General features: G+C 49.1%; 1 protein-coding gene across 11 annotated transcripts in view; it reads left to right on the forward strand.

The window, feature by feature from the left end:
• Positions 1-18,905, forward strand: part of ABCG1 (ATP binding cassette subfamily G member 1) — a 77,856-nt gene that overhangs the window by 10,192 nt on the left and 48,759 nt on the right. The gene's annotated exons all lie outside the window — the stretch shown is intronic.

The raw sequence follows: 18,905 nt of genomic DNA on the forward strand, positions 1-18,905 counted from the left end.
TCTCAGTCCCCAGCCACGATTAGGTTAGGCCGAGAAGTCAGAGCCCAGCCTCGCTCTGCATGTCTCTCTTCTCCCAGTGGCGGAGTTTGTATTTGGCATCATCTCTGTGCGACTCCAAGTGTGACGTTGGGTCAGGGGCTACTTCTCTGACTGCTCTCAGTGTATTCATTTTGCTGTCTGTATCAAGTCCATTGTTTTCAACTTTTAAAAATTCAGTTTGATGCATTGAGCTAATTGTAATGATCACGCTGAGGCTGGATGTCCTGGCATTGCTGGGGAGGTGTCTCCGAAGGTAAGAAGTGAAGCAGTTTTGAAAGTGCCTGGTTCTGGCCGGGCGCGGTGGCTCACGCCTGTAATCCCAGCACTTTGGGAGGCTGAGGCGGGTGGATCACGAGGTCAGGAGTTCGAGACCAGCCTGGCCAACATAGTGAAACCCTGTCTCTAGTAGAAATACCAAAAAAATAGCCAAGCGTGGTGGCGAGTGCCTGTAATCCCAGCTACTCGGGAGGCTGAGGCAGGAGAATTGCTTGAATCCAGGAGGCAGAGGTTGCAGTGAGCCGGTATCGTACCATTGTACTCCAGCCCAGGTGACAGTGTGAGACGCTGTCTCCAAAAAAAAAAAAAAAAAACACACACACACACACAAAAACAAAAGAAAGAAAGAAAGTGCCTGGTTCCATGCTTCACAGTAGGGCAAAGGAAACAGGAGCTCAGGCACAGAGCTGATTCACTCAAAGGCAGAGCCAGGGCTAGGACCCAGCTATTCTGACTCCAAGTTCCTTCCCATTACAAAGACACTGGACCACTCCGGTTGTTTCCAGGAAAGACTTTTTCTCACACGATTTCCCCCAAAACATGGTGCTGCGATACAAACTCAACATACAACGCCCTAGCAAAGCTGAGCATTGTGACCAGAATAACTTTATGAAGTCCTACGTAATTATTTTAAAGAAGGAGAACTTCACAATCCTTACAAGAAAGGCGATGCGGGAAACAGTAGCGGTATTTTTAAGAAGAGATGCCAGGCACTGATTCTGTAAAACTTTTGAGCTTGACAGTTACTAAGTGTTGAATATGGCATTTTAACAAAACATCTTGTATTTTCAATTGTAGTTACATTTTCACCATATGACTAATGATGTCTTTGGAGGGAAAACTAGATCATATAATAGATTCCTAGCAGAGAACATAATTGTGAGAGGAACTATTCTCAGGAGAGAGGAGTACACCCCAAGGATAATTTCCCCGGCCTCGGATGCAGTAATTACTTTCCCTCAAGGAATTCACTCATGCAGCTTGTGTTGATGGGACAAATGGCTCGGAACAATATCAGCTTTGGTGCTGTCACACAAACTGCGCTGGGGACAGATCAGAGTGATCTGGTTTATTTGTTCCTCCTCACCCTTAGGTGTGACTCTTTTGAAAGCAGCCTTTGCTTCCTACAGAGTAGACACTATGTTAAGAACATTTAGGAATGTGGTTAAGAGTAAATTCACAGAATAAAATTCTTCTTAGGTAAAGATGATGGGGATGAGCAGATTTTATCGTAAGCTGCTTTCAGAGCCCATTCACGCAAGGGTCTCATTTTATTAGGGTGTGATTGGCCACAGTGATCAAACGGAATGCTTGGGTACTCGTACACTGCCCATCCCCCAGGGGATCCCGGCGGTTCCCACGCGTAGTTGACTGAATGATAGCCGTTCTTCAATCCATTTGGCTCATGGGACCGATTCAGGAAGGATCTGCACATTCTTCCTGTGGAAACCTGTGACATGAGGCTCAGAGACGTGACCAAGGTCATAGGAGTGGGGAGGAAGGAACTCAGAACCAGGTCTGTGGGATTTCAGGCCAAAAAGGAGCGTAGCAAGTGCTTAGCTCTGACGTGGGCACAAGACTGGACCACCAAGGCACAGCTGTGCCTAGCCCCATATTATGAAATGGTTTGGGGTTGCCTTGGCTGTAAACTGATGTATTTTCCTTTTAATTGGCCTGCTTGGATGTCAGCGGCCATTGGCCATTTATAGGGATTTCCTGTCCCTCTGGAGAGGCTCCAGCTTCCCTCTCCTCACCAGGAAGGGGAGGCTGATGTGCATGGCGTGCTTTCTCTCCAACAGGTGAAGTGATTCTCAGAAATCAAATTCACCTCCCAAGATTACCTTGAGGCGAAGTTCAGGTTGAGAACAAATGTAGTCATATCTGGGGCTTTAGAGCGTTTTCTTTCCTATCTGCAGTCAGGCCGTGGCCTCCACATGGTGACTTTCTGATGGAATGCAACGTCGCCTCCTGCTTTGAAACCCAACCCTCCAGCCTCATCCTTGCCAAAAACCAGGAAGGGGTTAAATATTCCGGGCAGCGCCAAGTCAGATTATCTGTACTGGTTTGCTTCTACGCTATAAAAATGCATTTGGACACCTTTCTCAAATTCGGGGTTGCTTTCTCTTAATTTCTATAGCCATTTCACAAGGCCTGTAATGACAGGCCAAAGTGCATGGAAGGCACCATGAATAAATCCTTTCAGGAATTCCATTAAGGGAAGACTGGATTCCAACCAAGTGCTGGTGACTTGATCCAACCTGCTAGAACAGGGAGGGGAGGCAGCCCGGTTAAAGGCAGAGTGTGGAGATCCTGTCGCTAGGGGTTTTGAGAGGGGCAGATGCTCAGGCTGAAGGGGGATGGATAGTTCCCTAGCATAAGTGAGTTACTTTTGTGCTTCTTTGAGGCTGTTATGCTAAAGTGGGCTTTCTTGTGGGCCCACAGGACATTTCTTTTAGTCCTTTGCCTTTAATGGAGGTGACAGCTGACCCCTGGTGCAGTGTCGTGGCCCCAGGCCACTTGCAGGGATGGCTTGCTTGAGGCTGGGGCATTGACAAAGAGTCTGCCTTGGAGAATTCAGAGGACTGGAGAACCCTTCTCTTCCCTGCTGGGGCCAGTTCCTAGGCTCTCAGTGGCCCCCAGGTGGGTGGGCTACCACTCAGGCCCTGAGGGGTAGCACTCCTTTGGTGATGAGGTCTTCTGGCACCGTTCTGACCCCTCTGCCTTACAGGGCCCCAAAGAGGCTTTGAAAAAATTTTGAGAATGGACCAACTCTCACAGCAGATTCATGAGAGATGAATGTTTAGCCGCCATGTGCAAGACCAAAGGGGTTTGCTACTTTCTTGGACAGGCTTCATATCCAAGGGGTCTAGATGCTCCCCTCCAGCCAGCACATTCTCTCCCTGTGAGCACGTTGCAAGGGAAACCAAACCCTCACCAGCTTGGGCCTGGGATCTGGGTGTGTGACTCCTAAGTGTGGCATTGTTAGCGGTGGCAGCCTCCCTGGACAAGGCTCAGATGGCTCTGCCAACATTGGCCTTGGGGTCTGCTTTTCTCTTTGCCACCCTCAGATTGGCAGGTTCTTTATTTGGACATGTTAATACTTTGTCATTTTCCCAGAGAGTGCTCCTGTTCTTGAACCATCTGGCCCCTTCAGTGCAACTCTGTAGGACTGTGCTCTGCTCCGTGGGGGTTGGTGTCACTGTTAAACTGCTGGAGGATGTTCTTACCACAATCGTTTTCACCTGCATGGTGGGTGCCCCCCTGCCTTCCTCCACTGCCTTGAATAGGCTTGTATCTTGAAAAGTTCACATTCTCAAATGGAGGCCCTCCCTATAAACCAGAACCTAATCCACCAGTCCAAGAAATCACCAAAGGTGACATTTTGCTGAACATGACACCGTTTCTTTTGTTTATAAATTGGCAGGAAAAAAAAATGTTTAGTAACCATACACCTGCTCTTTCTGAGTTCAGTTCTAGAATCAACAGATTAGCTATGAACAAAGAAAACCATGTGAGTCAGATTAAATATATCTTGAAGGACTAAACCGTAAAACTAGGGATTTGTCATGGAGGTGCATTCATCAAACTCAGTTGATGAAGTTCCAACACCTGCATAGGAAACTTACTCTCAAATAAAATGTACCCAGTGCCGACTGTTTTTGCTCACATTGTGAAAAAAGGCAAAAAGATGGGTTTTCAGTCATGAGTGGTGGCAGGCGGGCCTGCAGGGATCCAGTCTGACCTGCAGCCAAGAGTTTCACTTCCCACTTTGTCAGCTGTGTGCTGTTTGTCACCTCCATGCTCTGTGGGGTAAATGGCATTTGGTGTCAAAAGTAAGACACACCAGGGTGACTTCAGGGCTGTGATTACATCCAGCTGAGACCTATATTTAGAGTCCAAATCTTGGAGCCAAAAGGAGTCGTGCTGCTGTAGCCCGCCCTCCTGCCCCGTGGAGGGAGCCTTCTTGCACCATTCCTGACAAGGGACAGCCAGCTTCTGTCTGAGCACTTCCAGCAACCAGGAACTGACACCTCCCAGGCAGCCGGGCTATGTTTGCACAACTCTCATTCTTAGAAAATGCTTCTGTCTGTTGAGCTGCAATCTGTATTTGAGCAATGTTCATTTGTGGATCCAGGTTCTGTTTTTTGAAACTCCGTAGACCAAGTTAATCTTGGTCTTGAAATAAGCTCACAAATCAAGGGGAAAAGCCCAGCCAAGTACAGAACAATAACCAAATACATTACAATCCAGAGCTACCTCGAGAGGAGGAAATAAGAAGCACATGGCCCTTGCAGGAAATGAGGTCAGAGTCCTGCTTTGGGAGGTGGGCATCACAGCGGCATCCGCAGGGTGCAGGTCAGTGGGCAGGCGCCCCTGCTGGAAGGTTCTTGCTGTCTGTAAACTGATAAGGGTGGAACCCGCTGGAAGGGCAGAACCTGAGTCACGTTCTTTCTGTTTCTTTTACTGTTATAAGGCAACTTGGTGCCTTCCAACCAAAAAAGTCCCCCTCTCTGATATCTCAACTGCCTATCTTGAAAGTGAACCTTTTGGCAGGAGTTTTTATGGGATTTCTCAGTTGTTATTTCTCTCCTCCCACTGTTTTGGGAGAAGTGTTTTTTGTTGTTGTTGTTTTAATTAAAAATAACTGGTGTTTACTGAGCAAATCGTGTTTGCTTTATTTGGCGCTTTGCCTCATTAAGCCTTTGGGGAGCAGCATGGGACACACATCAGTATGGGCATCTTCTCCAGAAGGGAAGGAGGGTGGAGGGGGAACGAGGGCCTGCCCAGGACCGCTGGCAGGTAGGGGGCAGGTCCAGGACCGGACTTAACACCTGGAGTCCCAACTCCCTGCCTCTATAAGCGCCACCGAGAACTCATCTCTTCGCAATCGCTCAGACCCAGATAATAAAATAAGCTGGGTTGAGTTTTCCTTACCCAAGACATAAACCCCAAACCCTGCTGACAATGAGGAGCTACAAAAGGCCTCTCCTCCTCCTGGGGCACGTGTTCCGGGAATTCTTTCATGGATGCAGGTATGGGGGCATCTTTGGCCTCTGTCCTTTGTCTGGAGCTCCCCGCACCTGGCTGGGGGCTGCACTGGACACCTCTGCCCACCCTGGCCCTGGGGTTATCAGGCCACCTGGCCTCCACCCAGACGTTCCCTCCCAGGGCGGGATTCATCCTGGCCCTTGGTGATGTGCAGGCTCCCGGAAGGCCGGGCTCTGCCCACTAAGTGTCAGCTCTAACGCAGGCTCTCCATACTGAGTAAAAAAGCCCGTCCTTTCTCTGGCTGGTGCAGGTGCTGACTCTGCAGGCCTGTGGACGCAGGGTGACGTTAGCGCCTTTGCCCGAGCTCAACGCCCGGGAGAAAACAGCGCTGCCGGAGCCCCTCGCGCGCGCAGGTGCGGGCGGGGCGGGTGCGCGCTGCCGCGCGTGTGCAGCGCCCGCCCATCCGCCGCCACCGCCCGCGCCGGGGTTACTACCGGTCAACGCTCGCTAGTAACCTCCGCGGCGGCGCGGCGGCGCGGCGGCGCGGGGAGCGGCGCGATTGGCTGCGGGCGCCCCGCGCTGTTGCCAAGCGCGAGGAGGCAGCTGCAGCCCCGAGCGGGGGTCGCAGCCTCCCTGGGACAGGGGCGGCCCTATGCATAGGGGATCACCCGGGCCATGCAAATCCCGGCGCCCCGCGCGTGCTGGTGTTCTCCTCCCCAGGTCCAGGAACACCGGTCCAGGAAGCCTGAGAGCGCTGGCAGTAGGAAGGGTCGCCAGTGTGGACCTGAGGGTGGAGGTGTTGCCACCCGGGGCGGCCTGCGCTCCATTCAGGCTTGAGCGGTGACTGGGAGACCCCGGGAATGGAAATGGCGCGCAAATGCTGGTGTGGCGTCCGCAGGGGAACTGCCCGCGGGTGTGTGGAGTCTGCGCCCCTGTGGCTTCAGCTGCGTCGGGGGACTGCGGGAATCTTCCAGACTCCAGTTTAAATCAGAGAGGTGTGTCCACGAAAAGAGTCAAACTAAAACATTTAAAGAGATTTATCCTGAGTGACCATGGCCCGTGACACAGCCTCAGGAGACCCGGAGAACACGTGCCCAAAGGGGTCGGGAACAGCTTGGTTTCGTACTTTTAGGGAGACGTAAGACAGTGATCAATATTTAAGATGTACATTGGTTCCGTCTAGAAAGGTGGGACAGCCCAAAGGGGGACTTCCAGGTTATAGGTAAATTTAAATTTTTTTCTAATTGGTTAAGTTATTATCGATAGAAAGGGATGACTGGGTTACGATACGGGGCTGTGGGGACCTAGGTTGTATCACGCGGATGAAGCCTCCAGGCAGCAGGCTTGAGAGAGAACAGACTGTAAATGCTTCGTATCAGACTTAAGGTCTGTGTTGATGTTAATGTTACAGGCTACGATAAGGCATGTCAGACGGACCGCCACTTCCCGTCATGGCCTGAACCAGTCTTTCAGGGGAAATTTTAGAGTGCCCTGGCCAAGGAGGGAGTCCATCCCCATGGTTCAGGGGGCCTTTGAATTTTATTTTTGATTTACAGGTCTTTACTTCAGGTGGCACAATTTTCCTAGGAGACAGTTGATTTTTGATTCCTTATGAAACGTGCTGGTTTTGTTTTTAGCTGACAGTGTGGGGTGAAGCTGTAAGGGAGCCAGGGCCTCCTGGGGTTGATCCAAGCATGTCTGAGCCTTCTCTGGGGTCAGCACTGAAAAGTGGCCAGGGTGGGGTTTGGAACCTTGGAATTGCCCTTGGGAATCTGCAGCGTTGGCTCCGCTAAGCCGGCTGGAATCCGGAGATCATGCGGCAAGGTCACGCTTCCCGGCTGCCTGCCGAGTCACTTCTACCCTAGGCAGGTTAGAGGCAAGGACAGATGACAGCTGAACTTTACGGAGTGTTTTCCAGGGCATCTATTACAGTTTTGTGTGTGTGAACCCAGAAGTGTGATAACAAACATCATTTCCATCAGCTGTACTGTGTTTGAGTATCTGCAAGGCCTGGGGCCACCTCGGTGGAGTCGGAGGTGCCACGCTTTGCTGTCTCTGGAGACCAGGGCCTTCTCTAGACACCCGGCGGGACTAGTTCCTTTGGGCATAATTTAGGTGTTTTGTGAAATGTTAAACATTGTCTTTCAGACGCTTTGCTCAACCTTTTGGGCTCCTGACCAAATGCAAAGAGACCCAAGGGCTTGCTTTTCCTTGCACTCTTGGGTTTTCATTGCCTGCTTGCTTATTTGATTTTGTGACTGTGGAGCTGGCATTTCTGTAAGCCCATATAGAAATTACAGTTTCCAAGCCTAAACCCACTAAGCCAACAGGGGGACACAGGAAACCAGAGATGGTGGTGGATGAAAACTTTTGCAACAAGAAGGAAGGGTACATCTATGATAACTATGGTGTTACATTACTAAAAACAGTAAGGATGAGTGTCAGTAACATGAGAATGTACTCTACACAAAAGTCTGGTGAAAAAGGGAGGAGCCCTTTCACTAAGTTTCATATTTATCGGCGCTCACGTTAAGAATCACAGCAGAAGCTGCAGGTTTCCTGTTTCTGAAGACCTGCGAAAGAGTTTGTCCAGAAAATGGCCGTGTCCTGAATGGTATGAGCAGGAGGCCATCCAGCCTTGTGCCTCTAGGCCTCCTCCCCTTCAGTTGTCATAAATGTGCCATGTGCCCCGGCCCAAACCCAGCAGCCTTTCTCTGAATTTCATCTGGTTTAGAGAGGAAAATGGGCAGCATCATTTTGTCACCTTCTCTCTTCCCAGGGGCGTTCTGTGCTTCTTGAGAACTATACCTCAATATCTGAGTTGGCTAAGTCTCTAGAATATGAATTTCAAAGAGCTTAGCCTGGCCAGCAGGGCTCTCTTGGAGCCCTTTTTCTCTCCCAGCCCTGTGTCTCCGCAGCCACTCCCCATGGGCTAGCCAGGCTGAACTGCCTGTCATTCTAGCATTTGTGCTTTCTTTGGGCCACTCTCTCTACCAAGAACCCACCTCATCTCCCCAGGCTAGGGGAAGCCTTCCTTCATTCACCCTTAACCCTGTGGCCAGGAGAGTCTTTCTTGGTTACTCTTCATACTCCTCTGCCCCTACGATCATGGGATTATGGCACTCAGCATGGGATTTTGTGCTTCTCTTCTGAGCTTCCAAAGTTACCCTGGCTGCCCAGCCAGTGCCTGGCTCATAGCTGGCATGCAAATGAATGAATGGAATCACAAAAAGCTAAATCACAGTAGAAGAGCCTATACTTTTACCCTCAAAGACAGCTTGGTAGAGAGGAGAAGTAGAGAGGAAAACCAAGAGCCTTGAGATGCTGGGCTGTTTTGATCTTCCCTTGCTGTGTCAAACCCATGAGCCACCTCTGACTAAGCTTCACGCAGGTGGTTTCTGAGGGCTGTTTCTTTGGCCTCACAGCACCGTGGATGGACAGAGGGGTGGTTGGGGAATGGTAAGAGCCTGGATTCTGGGTCAAGCAGCCTACTCTTGAATGCCAGCTCCACCTCTTCTTAACCATGTGACCCTGGGCCTCAGTTTTTGCATCTGCAGAACAGGGCTGATCCGAGTGCCAAACTCAGGATTGGAGTGAGGAATAGCAGAGGTCATCACTACAGCCAGGGCTGGCACACAATAGTGCTCAAGGTATTTTAATATTACAGGTCAAATTTTGCTAAAAATTGATTTTCGTGTTCCTGGTTTCATGAAGCCAAATACTCCTCTTTCTAATAATCATAGTATTAGCTTGGTATTTATTAGTCTGTGAGCAGTAACTTACTCTGTCTTCACAGCAACCCTGCGGTCAGGTTTTCTACCCATTCTCTTTGAGGGAGGAAGATGCTGTGGCCGGGAGCAGTCAGGGCCTTTGCCTGGGCATCACAGAGAGTGCCGTCTCTTACACAAAATGGGGATTTTGAATCTCAACACCCTGAGCTCTCTGCTTTCCCCCAAGACAGGCTACATGCTCCCTGGAGTTGTCCTCCAAGAGAATTTTTGTATGGTTCCTTTTCTGAGACTTCTGGTTTCTTCCTCATGGCTCATATTATGACTAATTTCAGACGCGTTAAATCCCTCTATCTTGAGACTTGTGTACTTGCGTGTACAAGACAGGTAACAGTCTTATTATTTCTGAGAGATCTCTCAAGTACTTTCAGATCGCTGGATGACAAGCTTTGCATCTTTGAACTATTTATATTTCAGTATCTGCATTTGTGAGTTACTGGATGGAAATTTCCACCATTCAAACAAAGCTTGGCAAGCAACATTACACTTCAGAATTTGGCTCACGGGCGAGGTTGATGCAGGTTATCTTAGGAGGATGTGAGATGTTATCAGCTCCTGCGTGTTTTAGTCTTGTGGCTAGATGGTCATGACTGAAAATTGAGGATGTTGTGCCCACTGCTCTGGTTGGCAGCTCGTGGCAGGGAGAGGTGGCAGCAGCTCTGGGGTTGGTGGGAGCCACGGTCTCGCACCTATTGGCAGGTCGTGAACGTTGTTCTTGGATTTGCAAATATTTAATGTAAATCCATTAATGTTGTAGCTTTATAGAAAATGCACTTACTCTCCTTTGTGGTAATTCTAAATTAATATGTAACAAGGAGGTTAACATGAATTGAACTATATGTGGAGCTTAGTTAAAATTTTCTTTCTCCTGCTATTTCTTTCAATAAAATGATTCCAGGTGTAGTACTTTTTAGCAAAATGCCCTCAGTAAAGGAGGAGGCAGTATAGGATAGAGCTCAGGAATGTGGGCTCCACAGTAAGAGAGTCTGGGTTCAGAATTGGCTCCACCGCCTACTAGCAGGGCAACTGGGTGACTTACCCCTCCTGTGAAAAGGAAATATTAATAATAAAAATATCCATCTTATTAGATCAAATAGCTTGATACCTATGAAGCACTGTGACCAGCATGTGGCACTTAATAAACCATGGCTACCCTTCTTATATGTGATGTAATAAAATCATAATAGCTTAGAATCACTAAGATGGATCAAAGCCTTTTAGTTCTCATTCTAAATGTGAAGTGTGGCTTGATACCTTAGGCTTTAGAAATGAAAGGGAAAGAGCAAAGGTATAGTTGGTGGCCACTGGTGATTTAGTGTTTCCTAGGCGCCGGGCAGTGTGCTCAGAGCCTCACACCTATGTGCTCCCATGAGCCTCATTGCTGCCCTTTGAGAGTGGAAGGGCAAGGGGAGGTGTAGGGGCCTCGTCCGGGGTCACAGGGCTGTAAGTAGCAGAGACAAGAGGTGACCCAGGTAGCTGCTTCCAGAGCCCCACACTGGTCCCCTGGCTGGGCTACATCTTGCCTTTGTGTGTCTTTGGTGACCCATGCTCCTAGAGCCAGCTTCCGGTTGGGGCAGAAGACCGTCCGGGGCCTGGCCCCTGGCTAATACGATGGCTACTGCTCATCTGCTCTGTGTTGTAGATGCTCACACCACTTGGGTGATGAGCCTTTGTCACGTGGCCTCTGCAGAATCAGCAAGCAGGGCAAGGGGCCTAAGCTCCGGAAGGTTCCCCTTTGGTCATTTTTGGGTGTCTGGTGATTGCCAGGCTTCCAGTATCTCACCACTCAAATTAGAGCCCTAGAAAGGGAGCATGGTGTCATTTCATCCCCTGGGCCATGGTTGTGGGAGCCCATGGTGCCTTCTGCAGGGCACTGGAGAACGCTGTGTGTGCTCATCTTGGGACAGGCAGGAGAGGAGGGCAGGTGGCAGGATGAGGGCGGCTGCAGCCTGCAGGTCACACAGTGTTATGCCAGACCACGGTGCCTGCCACGCTGGGTCTCCAACGGCCACACGAGGCACTGCTTCCATGTTATCAGTGAGGAAACTGTGGCCTGGAGACAGGTGGGCGATGAGTTCAAGTTCCTGCTGCCAACAGGTGGACCCCAGGACCAAGCCTAGCCCAGTTGACCCCTGGCTCCTCCTGTTTGCTCTTTGAGATCATATGAAGCAGCCAGTGACTGCCTAGGGCCATGGCCCTTTTCAGTGAACTTGAAACATTAAAATGTTTACTGCCTTCACACTTATGGCTTAAAAAGTTGTTTGGTTTGTGTTTTCTTTGAGATGGAGCCTCGCTTTGTCACCCAGTCTGGAGTGCAGTGGCACAATCTCAGCTCACTGCAGCCTCCGCCTCACAGATTCAAGTGATTCTTCTGCCTCAGCCTCCCACGTAGCTGGGATTACAGGCGCCCATCACACCCGGCTAATTTTTGTGTTTTTAGTAGAGATGGGGTTTCGCCATGTTGGCCAGGCCAGTCTCGAACTGCTGACCTCAGGTGATCCACCCGCCTTGGCCTCCCAAAATGCTGGGATTACAGGCGTGAGCCACCGCACCCAGCCAGAAAGTTAATTCTAATGAGAATGAAGCCGCATCATTGAAAAGTCTGATGAGCTTGGGAGTTATCTAATGGTGGAGGCTGCCAGCCAGGTCTCATGACCTGGACCAGATTAAGCCCTACTGTCCATCTTCAGGGAGAGTAAGCGGCGTGACCAGCACGGGCCACGCTTGCTCACACCCACCAGATGTGCGTTCCCGCACCACCCAGGGGACCGAGGGCACAGGTGGGGAGTTAGGAGGGAATTCAGGGCATGGGCAGACCCTCTGAAGGAATCCAGGAGGCTTGGGATCTGGAATGGACACTCTGGGCTGACAGTCAACAGTCCTGGTGAATAGCATGTTGGTCTCTGGGAATCTTATCCTTCTGACTTTCACAGACACGTAGTGAGAGCACTGGCCACGTTCAGATGTGACTGCCTGTCAGGATTCTGACGGAGATGACCCTGGCTGGGCCACCAGCTTTCAGCATCCATTTATCGTAAAAACCAAGTGCACAGTGGAGATGCTTTTTTCCCCACAACATCCGTGAGCTCATCATAAACAGAAACGGGGAAATTCATCAGAGCGTGTTTCTGTGAGGAGTTAAAAAATCCACAGGGCAGTAATCCCAGCACTTTGGGAGGCTGAGGCAGGTGAATTACTTGAGGTCAGGAGTTTGAGACTAGCCTGGCCAACATGGTGAAACCCCATCTCTACTAAAAATACAAAAATTAGCTGGGCATGATGGTGCACGCCTGTAGTCCCAGCTACTCAGGAGGCCGAGGCACGAGAATCACTTGAACCCGAGAGGCAGAGGTTGCAGTGAGCTGAGATCGCACCACTGCACTCCAGCCTGAGTGACAGAGCGAGACCCTGTCTCAAAAAAAAAAATAACAAAAAAAAACAAAACCCAAAATCCCTAAGGTGTTTATAATTTTATACTGTTTCCTAAGGGATTCTCTTGCATTAAAAATGCCCTGCTGGGTGCAGTAGCTCACACCTGTAATTCCAGCACTTTGTGGGGCTGAGGTGGGAGGATTGCTTGAGAGCAGGAGGTCGAGACCAGCCTGGGCATCAGAGACCCTATCTCTATTAAAAAAAAAAAAAAAGACAGGCATGGGGCATGCCTGTGGCCCCAGTTACTTGGGAGGCTGAGGTGGGAGGATCACTTGAGGCCAGGAGGTTGAGGCTGCAATGAATCATTATCACACCACTGCACTCCAGCCTGGACAACAGAGCGAGACCCTGTCTCAAAAAAAAAAAAAAAAAAAAAAGAACTCCCCATGGTGTTTTTGGTTACTTGTTTTACAAATATGCCTGCCATTGAAAGCACAAAACAGTGAAATCCCTTTCTAAAGCATATGGGGCCAGCCACAAAGTAGACTCCAGTACATTTTATTTTAAGCAAAGTTACAAAGCACATGCAGTTCTTACTACTGTATTTTGATTTTCTGAGTTTCCTTTAGGAAATATTGGCTTTTTTAAAAGACTATACAATGGGCCTGGCACAGTGGCTCAGGCCTATAACCCCAGTGCTTTGGGAGGCCAAGGCAGGAGGACTGCTTGTGCCCAGGAGTCCAAGGCCAGCCTCAGCAACATAGCGAGACGCTGTCTCTACAGAAAATAAGATGAGCAGAGCATAGTAGTGTGCACCTGTAGTCCCAGCTACCGAGGAGGCTGAGCGGGGAGGGTTGCTTGAGGCTATGAGTTCAAGGCTGCAGTAAGCTATGATAGCACTGCTGCATACTCCAACCTGGGTGACGGCAGAGACCCTGTCCCTAAAAACAAAACAAAACAAAAACTCAAACTGCACAATGAGAGAGGAGGAGGGAGCTGTATTATAGATGTGTGGTACCTGGAACCAAGCGGTGACGCTGAGGAGGGCGGAAGGAGCATGATGAGAGGTGGCTGGGTGACTTGGCTGCTGGAGAACGCTGGCCATTAGGGCACATTCATTCTGTTCCAGCTCTTGTGTTATTTCACACTTTCCACATCCCAGTCCTTTAGAGCCGACCATGAACCGGGGCAGTGAACCATATCGTTGTTTGTTGTGTTTTTTGGTTTTTGTGACTTCAGAGGCTGAAGTGCAATGAGGCAATCAAGCGAGCTCCACCATGGCCCTGAGGGCTTGTGAAAATGCAGGTGGCTGGGCTGCACCCCCGGGGGTCTGAGTGAGCAGGTTTGGGGCAGGCAGGGTTCCGTGTCTGATAAGTATGGGGCGATGCTGCTGTTGCTGGTCCAGGGACCCCACTTTGAGAACTGCTGAATTAGAGTAAAGAGGAGTTGATGGCCATGTGGGAGCCACCCTGAGCCCTGGGAAAACTGGAGCAGGAGGTGGCATCACCCACACTTGCACCACAGGCAGGAGTGAGGGCCCTGCTCTCCCATGGTCAGGCAGCCTCAGCATCTCACCACTCCCAGGCCTTCAAAGTCAGCTTTCCTTGTGAACCTGGGTGGTCAGAGATGCAGACAGCAGGGCCAGGTGGTGTCTCACGAGTCGCACTATGAATGTGGGGAGCCTGTCGGCCCCTCCCTCTGCAGGGAGGGGAGTTAAAGCTCATGTCCTCCAGAGTACCTCCTCGGGGGTGGTGGACTGCTGCACGCCAGGGAACAGGGCAGAAGTGCCTGGATTCAGCAATTTATATTATTATTTAAGAGAGTGCAGATTTTATTTTTATCTTAATCTGTTTCACAGAACCATATTTTAATACCGTGTGTGTGCGTGTGTGTGTGTGTGTGTGTGTGCGTGCTGGTTTATAATATCACCTGGGCGGGATAAAGAAGATTAGGTTCCTTTCTGCTTATTTGTAAAACCTGTTCAAGCTGCAGTAAGATTGTCATGATCTCCATCATCATCTGATTTATCCCCCAGCCAGTTCCTCTGTAACATCTGGAAAGACAGTAGTTGCTGTGGGGCTGCAACAGAGGATTGGCGTGAGAGTGGAGAGGTTGTTGCAGGATTCCTGGGGCCCTGTCCAGACAGCGGTGGTGGAGAGAAGCAAAGAGAAGTGCAGTTTCTATCTAAACTAGTAATTTTCTTTCCTCTTTTGTAAGCCCTCTTTATCTTTGGCTTTTTTTTTTTTTGAGACGGAGTCTCACTCTGTCGCCCAGGCTGGAGTGCAGTGGCGTGATCTCGGCTCACTGCAAGCTCTGCCTCCCTGGTTCACGCCATTCTCCTGCCTCAGCCTCCCAAATAGCTGGGACTACAGGCGCCCGCCACCACACCTGGCTAATTTTTTGTATTTTTTAGTAGAGACGGGGTTTCACCATGTTAGCCAGGATGGTCTCAATCTCCTGACCTCGTGATCCACCCACCTCGGCCTCCCAAAATGCTGGGATTACAGGCGTGAGCCCCCACGCCTGGCCTATCTTTGGCTTTAAAAAAATGTTTTAAATTGCTCTTTTCTTGCTAAAACATCACTGTAAGTGATAAAATTATTTGCAGAGGCTGGAACATGAGGTTAGCTGGGGGTGGAGAGGGCATCCTAGGAGTGGACATGGGGGCTCACAGGGATTCAGAAGGGCATCCAGACCCTGAACTTCCTTCGTCCCCTCCCAGTGCAAGGTTCTGAGAAGAGCCTGCCTGAGCCCTTCTCTCAGTATTTAGTAACACTCGATCCTAACAGAAGAAGGTCGGCCATTTCCACCGTCCTCTGTGCCAGCTCTCAGGACCAGATTAGAAACACAGTTAACACAGCCATTGCCTTGCCAATAAATTGATAAAGCTAAAAGACTTCAAAAGCTTCTCTTCTGCACTGCATTTCCTAAAGTCTAATTTACAGTCTTGTCTTACTTTGCAATTCCCACTCTTTTTTTTGGTGAAGAAATTGAGCTTTTCCTCATCTAAAATGATGGCAGATTTTGAGTTGCAAGGATCACAATTCGTGAATTTTAAAAATTATACCTGGAACAGGCACATGGCAGTGGTGGTCTGAGAATGAGCTGGGAGGTGTGAAACCTTCTTGCTACTGACACTCAAGGACAGGGCTGTTTACATGACATCCATTTCCGAGCCACAAAAAGCTTAGGAACACCCACTGAGAGCTGAGAGTGACCTTCCCTATGGGAGAGGCACACTTACAAAGGGAACGACCGTAGGCAGGTGAAGTCCCCAGCTTGCTGTTGGAACCCGAGCTTCAGAGAGGGCTGTTAACTTGGCTGGAGCCATCCGTGGAAGGGGTGCGTTGAAACCACAGGTGAGAACTCCATGTGGAAGGGGTGCGTTGAAACCACAGGTGAGAACTCCATGTGGGAATCCACCACCCTCTGAGAACGACCCTCAGGAAGAGGATCTCCTTCCCCAATCATGTCCCAGCTCTGCCCCCACGCACTCCACGAGCTCAGGCCTGCAGTGGGAGCTGAGCGTCTGGAGTGAAGAGTGGTGTTTGCCAGACCTTTTGTTCCCTGGGCTGCCTGGAGGGCCTCCTCCAGTGAATCTAGACACCCCACACTTTGTACCAGGGAGTGGAAAGGGTGATGTGAACTTCTGCATCCGAGGACTTCTGAAAAGCCACAGACGGAAGAACCAAAGAAAACAGGATTTACTTAGAAGGTTGAGCCTCTCCACTGGCTCGCATATAGGTCTAACTTACAAGGAACCTGTTGGGTTGTGGTTTTTGTAGTTATAAAAATTATTAAGGAACCAGAAAATTGCATTCTTCTCCAATTGGTTTTAGGCATTCAGTCCAGATACAAGGATTATGAAACTTAAAAAGCAGCATGTTAAGCCCGGCTTAACCCCAAACAACATCTTAACCCCAGTGAAGTGTTCTTGAAGGGTGGGTGCGGCCACACATCCTGCAATCCAGTGCAGACCAGATGGCCTCCCTGGCCAACCACGGGGACAGGAAGAAGAAGGACAGAGGACACAGGAGAGACAGGACTGAGCTGGGTTCCCATGTGGTGTGAGGGAGGCAGGGAATGGCCCAGAAGGCTGGATCTGCAAACAGGAGTCGCATCAGAGACAGAGAAGAGAGCACAGCTCATGGCTGAGATAAGACCAGGAGAACTGGGGCTGTATTTCCTTATCTATTCCTGAGATCCATGCTTTCTGAAAATCATCTGCACATCTAAGCATCTTGGCGCAACTCCGATGAGGAGGGGAGGGGGCACCAGGCAGCAGACTCTGATGAGGAGGGGAGGGGGCACCAGGCAGCAGACTCTGATGAGGAGGAGACAGGGCACCAGGCAGCAGAAAGTGCTGACTCAGCAGCACAAGACCACATGGCCGGCTTCCCTTCTCCCTCGGAATGGCCTGGAATTCGATCAAGAATAGCAGCCCCCGGAGCATCCTAGAGAGGTGGGGGCAGGCGGAGGACACGGCGAGGGAGGGAGTGGCAACTCCGGGCAGGTGGCAAGAGCCAGCTGATGAGTACAGGGAGAGTGGTCCCTTCTCCACCCATCCACACTGACATCTGGGGAACTCATTTAAGCTACAGATGCCAGCTTTTGGATTTGCAGAACGGGGCAGTGACTGAATTTGCCATCCAAACACTTAGAAGAATAAATGCACCAGTTTCTACAGAGGCTGTAGATATAAAGCCATTTCTCAAGAGGAATGATAGTTGTCACTGGATATAGGATAGCTTTGAAAAGGAAAGCTTATGGAGATATTTGTCACCTCTTTAAGATACTGGCAAAACAATAAAGCTGTTCTAATAATTTACCTGTTAATAAATATTTTCGTAAAATGATCTCAGTCCATGTGCAAAAATAATAAACAATGCTGCTTTGCTCTGATGGCTAAAAGAAAGAGATTCTCAGTTCCAGCTTTTCCTCACTGACGTAAAGGGATGGGATATCATTTCATGAGCTTTTAAGTTTCTTCATCATTTTTTCTTTCAGAAAGTAACATGTAATTTCAAGATACAATGGCGTATGTGTATATATATGAATATGTATGTATTGATGCTTCTATACATAAAGACATACATGTATGATTATATTTTAATGAGAGCACTTTTTTTAAGTCAGGAAAAGACCTTAAAGATTCATATAGTCCACGCTCCACATTTCATAGATTAGAAACCCAAGGCGCAGGCTGAGATTTTTAGTTTAAAATAACCAGTTTTTGAGATGAAATTCTGGTACTGCCACATCTAAATTTGAATCTTATATGCCTGTATTTATTTGTTCTGAGCAAGAAGATTTGATTCCATCATCAATTAAAAAGTCTCAGGCAACCAGACTGGGATAAGTTTTTAAAAGAAAAAAAAATCCTACAATTAAAATGAAGCCACAAGACTTAGAATTTGACCGTGATTTTAAAACTATTCTAAAGAAACTTTGTTTTACTTCAAGTTAGACGTGACTGTCTAAGGTAAGGTATATGAACTATTATAAACTTCCCAGAAACAATTTCTAGCTGGTCCTCTTTCTGTTTCTTGGTGAGTTTGTGTCTTTCTCTGAGTAATTTTCAGGATAAAAATATTTGAAATTCTTTTTTCTATTTTCATTATGGGGAAAAAACATCTTTTCTTCATTCAACAAACTTTTATTATCTGTTATAAGCAAAGTATTTTTTCTCCGTCTTGGGGAGGAAAAAGTAAAGATAGCATGTCCCCCAATGAGTTTATAATTGATAGGGACACAAGGAGCCCTCACTATCAGGCAGGGGTTATCTAAGACAGTGAATAATGCCCAGAGAAGGGTTCTAGGAATTGGAGGAGGATGAGAATCTCTGGAGAAATCACAGCCTTTGGAAAAGGCCACAAGGAGGGGCAGAACCCGGGGGCACCCGGTGGAGAACTGAGCGGGTGTGGTGTTTAGAATTTAGGTAACGGGAGACTATGGTGATGGGCAGTCTTGGAAATGGACTTTCTGGGAAGCATTTGGGTGGAGATCTTGGACTAGACTGGTGACTATGGTGTAGTGGGTTGATGGTGACCCTCCAAAATGGTACATACATGTCCCAACTCTCAGAACCTGTAAATGTGACCTTATTCAGAAAAAGGTCAATTTGCAGACAGATGTGATTAAGTTAAGGATGTCCAGATGGGGCCACCCCGGATTAGGATGGATTCAAAATCCAAGGACATGTTCTTACAAGAGAAGAAGAGGAGAAAAAGTCACAGAGATGCAGGGGAGAAGAGACAGAGACATGTGGAGGAGACAGCCCCATGAAGATGGAGGCAGCCGTTGGAGTAACACAGCCACAGCCCACGGACGCCTGGGGCCAGCAAGAGCTGGGAGACGCAAGGAAGGACCCTCCCCTGGAGCCTCCGGAGGGAGTGTGGCCCTGCGGACACCTCGATTTTGAACTTCTGCCCCCAGAACGGT

Source organism: Pan troglodytes, chromosome 22, assembly GCF_028858775.2.
Source record: "Pan troglodytes isolate AG18354 chromosome 22, NHGRI_mPanTro3-v2.0_pri, whole genome shotgun sequence".
NCBI lineage: Eukaryota > Metazoa > Chordata > Mammalia > Primates > Hominidae > Pan > Pan troglodytes.